Raw genomic sequence first — 8,255 nt, 5'->3', positions numbered from 1 at the left:
CCGCGACCAGGCCCCGCCCCGCGACCAGGCCCCGCCCCCGCCCCGCGCCTAGGAGGGCTGGGCCGAGACTGGTGCCTATCTTCCAAGCGGGTGGGAGAACTAAATTGGTTCGCTGATGAAGTCTCTCTCCCGACCCACACTGCAGGAGGTGTAGGTCTGAATTCCTAAAGGGTGGGCTAAGAAAGCTAATGGAACCCCTGTGACCTTTACCCAACCGAAAGAAACAGGGGCAGGGATTCATCCTGGCCATTGTGGTCTGAAGCAACCAGGGACCTTACCTGAGTGATGCGTGTTGTGCCTGCTCAGGACTCAGTCAGCCAAAGAGGGTGCCCGAGGCGAGGAGGAAAAAGGCTTTGGCGTCTCCTCTGGCTTAATCCTGGCGCCCAGCCATTGAGTCGCCAGCCCTAATTTCCCCCTCTTGGCCTCAAGCCTTTACAGAACCCCCTCCACCTCTTCCTTTGGCCTGGCTCCTGCTCTGAAAGACAAATAATGCGGGCGGTGAGAGAAAATGAACAGTGCTGTCCAAACTCCCCAGTCAATATTTTTTCCACGCAAGCTGTTGAAAACATGCTGCTCTCTTGTTTTTGTGTTTCTTTTCAGTTTGGTACTGGAATGGTGCCTTCTGTTGTATTTTCTTCCTCCCATTTTTTAGCTCTTTAGCATGCAAGAAGTACAACAATCAAGCAAAACTAGGACAAGCTTTAATCCTTCCAAATTGGGTGGGGTAGAATCTTTGCTTGTACAATAAGTCCTAAATTGGCCTCCCCAGACCTCCAAGAGTCCTCAAAGGCAGCAGTAGGAAGAGACAGGATCTGGGAGTTTTTTCTTACAAAGCTATGGAGTCTTCCCTTACCCTTTTAGGTCAGCACAAAATAACTAAAATGTCCTGTCTATGTTTGTTTTGGAGTGGAATTTAAGCAACTTAGAATGATAAGCTCTGAAATGATTATACATGTAATAAAACTAAAATTGCTAATAAATAAATTTAGGAGAGTTTTTTAAAAGCATGAGCCTCTGGGAAGTCAACAAAAACCACATTCTTCTCTTCACTATGCTCCTCACATGTCCATGTGACAGAGCCTTTAGTAGTAGTGAAAGTTTGGGAATCAGTAGACCTGAACAGTTTTTCTTAAATTAGTTCTGGGTAGATGTATTCTCTAGCGTTTAAATTTTAGTTTTTATAATTTTTTAGATTTACATAAGCATGTTCAGATTATTAGGATGACTGTAAGTCAGTATTGCGACATAAGTTCAGAACCTACATCTACTTGTGTATTTCAGTACTGTTTTGATTGTTCTGAGATAATGAGAAAAGAAGAGAGACAGATTTAAAATGAAAAAGATGCTTTTAAGCACAAAATAAAAGCCAAATGATATCACAGGGCTGTGCGGTCTCAATAGTTCCAAAAGAGGTGAGGAAATTAAGATACCATAGGTCATTTGGTGAACTCAAAATAAGCTGAACTTTAACAGGCAATATCATAGTCACAATATAAGAAATGCTTTAGTTTTAGCAAAAGACATCATTTTTCATGTTAATAACTTGAATAGTATTAGTTTTTGTTTTTGTGGGGGGTTTTGGTTTTTTGTTTGTTTGTTTTGGTTTTTTTTTTAATATCAGGAATTGAATTCTGGGGCACTCAACCACTGAGCCACATCCCCAGCCCTATTTGTATTTTATTTAGAGACAGGGTCTCACTGAGTTGCTTAGTGCCTCAAGTTTGCTGCGGCTGGCTTTAAACTTGTGATCCTCCTGCCTCAGCCTCCCTGCCGCTGGTATTACATGCACCACCGCACCATGCCAGTATTAGTTTTGTGATTGTATTTCATTTGTAAGTCTGTTTTGGTTTTGTAATTGTATGAGAATTACAAATAAAAAATAAAAGAACATTATATTCCTAGTTTATATTTGTAAATTTAAGTTACATTATAGTCAGGATAATTTAAGTTGACTGAGAGTTTTCAGAATTTTTTTTCCTTTAAAAATGACCCATAGGACTGGGGTTGTAGCTCAGCGATAGAGTGCTGTCTAGCACATGCGAGGCCCTGGGTTTGAGCCTCAGCACCACATAAAAAATAAGTAAATAAAATAAAGGCATTGTGTCCAACTACACCTAATATATATATATATATATATATATATATATATATAAATGACCCATATACTACTCAAATTTGAGAGACAGAGGGATAAGAGTTTTTTCATTTAGTACTTTACCAGTTAAAAGATCAGAGAGAGTTCCTACTGTTATGGAAAGGATGAATCTGATCCTTTTTTCTTTATGTAAGAAGTCTTCAGAAATGACAAAGGAAGCAAGCTCAGAGAGCAGATTAAGTCAGTTCCACATATATCATCGCTGATATTAGCTCAGCTTAGAAGAGCTAATAGGCTAACAAAAACTGACACACAGATGCTAAGCTATATTGTTTAAAATTCAGATATGATTTGCTTACCCAAGCCAATGAACTGGAGACCTAAAGAATAACTATGATTAAATATGAAATCACAAGCTGAGAAAATAGGCGCCAGAAAATTGTCTGGTTTTAGAGTCATCAATGCTGGACTTCAGTTACCACTGCCATCTGACTCATGACCTCTCCCTATGCCTCAATTGTACCTTACGCCCCCTCACTCTCAATAAAATAGAGCTAACCACTTCTGGTTCCTGCTCTAGTTTCTATGATGCTGTGAGAATAACTCAGGTAATAAACATGGAAATGCCAATAAATCCTTCAATAAAGAAAGTGATCAAACAGACTATGAAAGAAAGAAGCTATTTCAAAAACTGGGCCAAGACAGTGTTTGGTGGAGTGTGGTCTGCTTACCATCTAAATCACTTAAAATGTCTGTTAAAAATGTAGATTCCTGCTGGGAGTGGGGGCACATGCCTGTAATCCCAGCTGCTCAGGAGGCTGAGGCAGGAAGATCACTAGTTCAAAGCCAGCCTCAGCAATTTAGCAAGGCCCTGAGCAACTTAGTGAGACCCTGTCTCAAAACAAAACCAAAAACAGGACTGGGGATGCCTCAGTGGTTGAGCACCCTGGGTTCAATCCCTGGTACCAAAAAAAAAAAAAATGCAGATTCCTGGCCTCCACTCTAGACCAACTGAATCAGAGTCCCTAAGAATGGAGCCAGATGTTTTACAATGCTCCCTAGTAATTCTAACATGAATTGACATTTGAAAGACATCCATTTAAAAAGTTCACTTGGAAAAATAATTTCCATGTCAATGAACAAACATCTACTCAGGTAGGATCTGAAAAGAATCTTTGGAGGTCACTTCTGCCCAGAATAAAAGCAAACAATAATTCTAGCTTCTTATCAATAAGCAGTTCTGTTCCTATTAGCTATGGATTCTACCAGATTAACAAGATGATCCATCTTGCTGGATTCCTGGAAGGTAGCCAAGCTCTACCAGTTCAGTACTGTGGCATTGAGCAATCTCCACATCTTCCTTTCCTCTCTACTGCTCCCTTTGGCCTCCTCTCTACTTTCCTCACTCACCACTAAAAACTAATGACCAGGGAGCACCGGAGGCATTGGCTGAGATTAGGTTGAGGGTTTAAGGCAGCTCTCAGGAAACAATGACATTCTTGGCACAAAAGCATTGAGTTCTGACACCCATGTGCAGTTCATTCATCCAGGGTGAATCCAAGAAAGACAGGTTTGGACTTGCCCAGTTCCCATAAGACAAAACATCAATAATATGAGGAGGCACAGCAGGTGGAATTGACAGCCATCACCTCTTGGGTGTATAACAGCTCTCAGTATGTCACAAGAGAAAAGGATCAATTCTGAGGAATCTGAATGACATCATTATCATCCTCTCTGGGCCCCTAGATGCATATTTAGTAAGCTTACTTCTTTCTCACAGTGATGGGGATTTACAAATAGGTGCTCATATAGTATTGCTGTATGTATATACGTGACTATATGACCAATGTGATTCTGCAACTTGTACACTCAGAAAAATGAGAAATTATACCCCATTTGATTCAAATGTATGATATATCAAGATCATTGTACTGTCATGTGTAACTAATAATAATAAAAAAATGCTGATCTGATCCAGAGTCAGCCAGTGGAGAGAAGATAAGCTGCAGGAGAACTGTGGGTGGTTCTCTCAGGGCAGACCAGACTATTGTCCTATTGAAAGGGCCATCAAGAGAGTGGCAGATGGCCTAGTTCATGTACAGAAAACTTAAGGCACACAGAGGTACTTTCCAACTACAGTCATTCCTAGGTATCTCAGTATTTGATGAGTTCTAGGACCCCCTCCCCATGCCAAAAACCTTAGGATGCTGAAACCACTTCTATAAAACAGCATATAACTTACATATGTCTTCCCCATATACTTTAAATCATCTCTAGGTTAATTATAATACCTAATACAATGTCAAAGCTATGTAAATAGTTGCTGTGGTATATTGTTTAAGGAATAAGGACAAGGAAAACAGTCTTTCCATGTTCAGCACAGATAATTTTTTGAAAAATACTTTTGTTTCATGGTAGATTGAATCCATGGGTGCAGAACCTTCAGATAAGGAGGTGACAACTGTATTCATTTAGCGAGATGACCCTGGTAAACTAATTCCTGGGTCTATACTTAAATAATTACAAAGTAGTAATTATCAATTAATGATATCTTAAGTTTATATTTATGCAAACAATGTCATCATTCTGTGGAACTCATTTCCCCTCAATATTTTTGCCTTTTTTCTCTTCTCTGTTTACTTTGGGGGCAAATTTCTAATCCTATTTTTTATAGACAGGAATTCTCTAACAAAGAAAAAAAGACTTTACCTGAAGTCACACAATTTAATCAGATGAAGCTGTGGAAATCATAATCAGGTATATCACTACTCCCTGCCTTGACCCTACTATTCCACAGCTTATGACTTCGTTTAAATTTGGTTTTCCAGAGCAAAACTTTGCTTGAAGTTTTGGAACAAGCAAATTAAAGAAATGGAACTGTCAGTTCTAGTTCAGGACAGTACATATAGTCGTTAAGAGAATATGCTCTGGAAGTCAAGGAAGATAGAGTGGCACACTCCTATAATTCCAGTGACTGGGGAGGTTGAGGCAAGAATATTGTAAATTCGAGACCAGCCAGGGAAATTTAGTAAGATTCTGTCTGGAGGCAGGTGGGGGAGAGGAAGGAAGGAATTCCAGCTGTGCCAATTATTAGCTGCATAAAGTCAGGCAAAAAATTTATCCTCTCTGAATCTTGGGTTTTGCCTCTATAGAGTGGAATTGTCAAGCTTACCTTTATGTGGTTGATAAGAAAATCAAATTCATATAAAGTGCTTAATTAGTGCCTGGCAATAGGAAGCCTCAAATATTAGCCATCAATAGTAATTATCTACTGAGAAAGTAGAAGCAGGTAAGAAAACATTCTGGTCAATCAAGTTTTGCCAACAGGGAAGACTGTATAAAAGAATGAAAGGGGTACATGACTCAGAAGACCTGATTCAAGGCCTTCTATAAGACTTTCTATAAGACTTTTTTTTACATTGTAGAATAGGAATTTTACCTCTCAAGAGTTGTGAGGAATATGATCACAATGTTAAGTGCTTTGTTAATAGAAAACACTACACAAATGTTAGAAGTTGTGTCACTTATTACCAAGGACTCACTGAATCTGGTGCCCATGCCAAACACAAAAAGAGAACATCTGGAGACCTATGCTTAAGGTGGGAATGCACCCCAACTCCCCAAGAACAGCAGCCAGAATTAGACTTCCTCTACGCCCTGTGGTAGACTTAAGATGATCAAACAAGCACACAGACCTTTCTGAAAAGTCTTGGCCTCCAAGTCCTGCTATAGGCTCTAATGTTTTCCAGACAGGACCCCTGGTTTTCTTGCTGGATGTTATACATAGCTCAACAAAAATTTGTTACAGTATCGAGTGAAAAAGCAGGGTATATAGTTTTGTTGAAGTTGCAGGTATAATTTGAGCTGCAAATGTTCAGAATAGATTCCTCCTAAGTGGATAATTTGATTTTAATAGATATCAGAAATTCTCTTAGGGGCTGGGAGTGTAGCTCAGTGGTAGAGCACTTGCCTAGCATTACAAGGCCCTAGGTGGTTCCATTCCCTGCACCATTGGGGGAAAAAAAAAATCTTAATTTTTTTTTAAGTGAGAACCAGGACAGTACATATAGTATCTTACCATTTGTTTAAAAAAGAATACACACATATGTGCTTGTATATGTATTTTTAAAAACTCTAGAAGGACATGTACTTGTAACACTGGTTGATGTGGTAAAATAACTACATATGTGGGAAACAGACATAGGAGATTTTTCAATGCATAAATTTGTACCTTATTTTGTTCTACTTGCCAAATCTGGGACTTTACTCAAATTTCATCCATTTTCTCATTGTTGCCCCTTTTCTGTTGCAGGATTCAATTCTGTATACCCCATTGCATCTAGGCTTTTTAATTCTGAACCATGAAGATTATTACCTATTAAACAAACCTTTTGGTCTTGGTTACCATACTGCAGGCTCCTCTGCTTCCTCCTGGCTATTGTTGCCTGTGACATCCACAGATGTATATGTAGTTAATAGATTCCTCCTGCCCAGCTATTCCTTGTTAGGGCCCTGCTATATCCAGAAGGTAGAGGCCAGATTTGCTTCCTGTCTCTTACTTTTGCAAGCCTCTTATCACCATGTCTTGCACTAGACCCAGCCAACGTAAGCAGAGCTCTCAGCAGCTGGCACACTGCCTCAGGCTCCAGCTACACAGAAGTTTGATTTCACAAAGGCAGGACTTACTTAAAACATTCCTGTTCCCCAGAAAGCCTGTGGTCGGAGTCTACCCTGAAGATGATATTCCTTCCTGCTTCCTTTTCTGATCTCCCCAAAGAACTGTTAGGAGAAAAGTCACAGGAGTGAGAAGGGCTCACTGCCAAGATCCCCTGGACATGCCTTTCATATCTCCGCAGAAATCCTGCTGGGTCTGTAATCAGAAACTGGAATTTCCACTAACTTCTAGGACTTCAGGAAATTAGCTCCCTCTTTGATCTAGCTATGTGATTAAAATTAGCTGGGCCCCACAGTGTTCTAGAAAAGCCCCTACAAAGATTGAATGTACTATCTACACACTGTGTCTTCAGAAGACAATCTTCAGGCTCTGGTTATGGAAAGTGGATTAAGAAGAGGATTTCAAAAAAAGAAAAAAAACAACAACTTTGACTAGATCCTGTTCTCTCTACCCATCTAATCCTTCCAGGTTGTCCATCATAACATCCAGAAAGGAAGTCAAAGATTGTGGACTTCAAAGAGGTCAAAATGAGCCAGGGATATTGCTCAATGGTGAAGCTTAGAATGGGCAAGGACCTGGTTCCATTCCCAGCACCACAAAACAGCAACAATCAGGTCAAGGATGATGACAAAGAGTTCATAATTCAGGGAGATCATGGTTAAAAAGAGATGTTCTGGAACCAGACTGCTGGGTTGAATCCCAGTCTGCAATTTTCTACCTAGATGATCTTGGGCAAAACACCATATCTCTGAGCATTAGTTTCCCCATCTATGTGAAGAGGTTAATAGTTATTACTTCATAAAATTGTTGTAAGGATCATGAGAGAAGAAGCAAATTAAATCATTCCTGACATAAAGCAAACATTTTCTTTCTTTTTCTTTGCAGTGCTGAGCATCAAACTCAGGGTCTTGAACATGGTGTTATGCAGAGGCAATTGCTCTAACACTCAGCCCAAATGCTTCTTAAGTATTAATTGTTATTTGCATTATTTCTCCACAGAGCAAATCTGACAATCTAGAGGATATATATATATATATATATACATACATATATATACATATATATACATACATATATATATATACATATATATACATATATATACATACATATATATATACATATATATACATATATATACATATATATATNATATATATATATATATATATATATATATATATATGGCATGGTGCTGCACGCCTGTAATACCAGTGACTCCAGAGCTGAGGCAGGAAGATCACAAGTTCAAGGACAAACTCGGCAATCCAGTGAGACCTTGTCTCAAAATAATAAAAAAGTAAAAAGGTCTGGGGGTGTAGTTCAGCAGTGGAGTGCTCCTGGATTAAATCCCCAATACTACATACACATAAAAAAGTACAAACAAACAAAATACCAGCCCCAAACCCACATAGTCCCACATAGTCCCCATGTTTCTAATGTTACACTCAAAGGAAGGTGTCATGTGTCACACACATGAAGAAG

The sequence above is a fragment of the Marmota marmota genome, unplaced genomic scaffold (genome assembly GCF_001458135.2).
Source record: "Marmota marmota marmota unplaced genomic scaffold, marMar, whole genome shotgun sequence".
NCBI classification, from domain to species: Eukaryota; Metazoa; Chordata; class Mammalia; order Rodentia; family Sciuridae; genus Marmota; species Marmota marmota.
Note: the sequence above shows the minus strand (reverse complement) of the source record.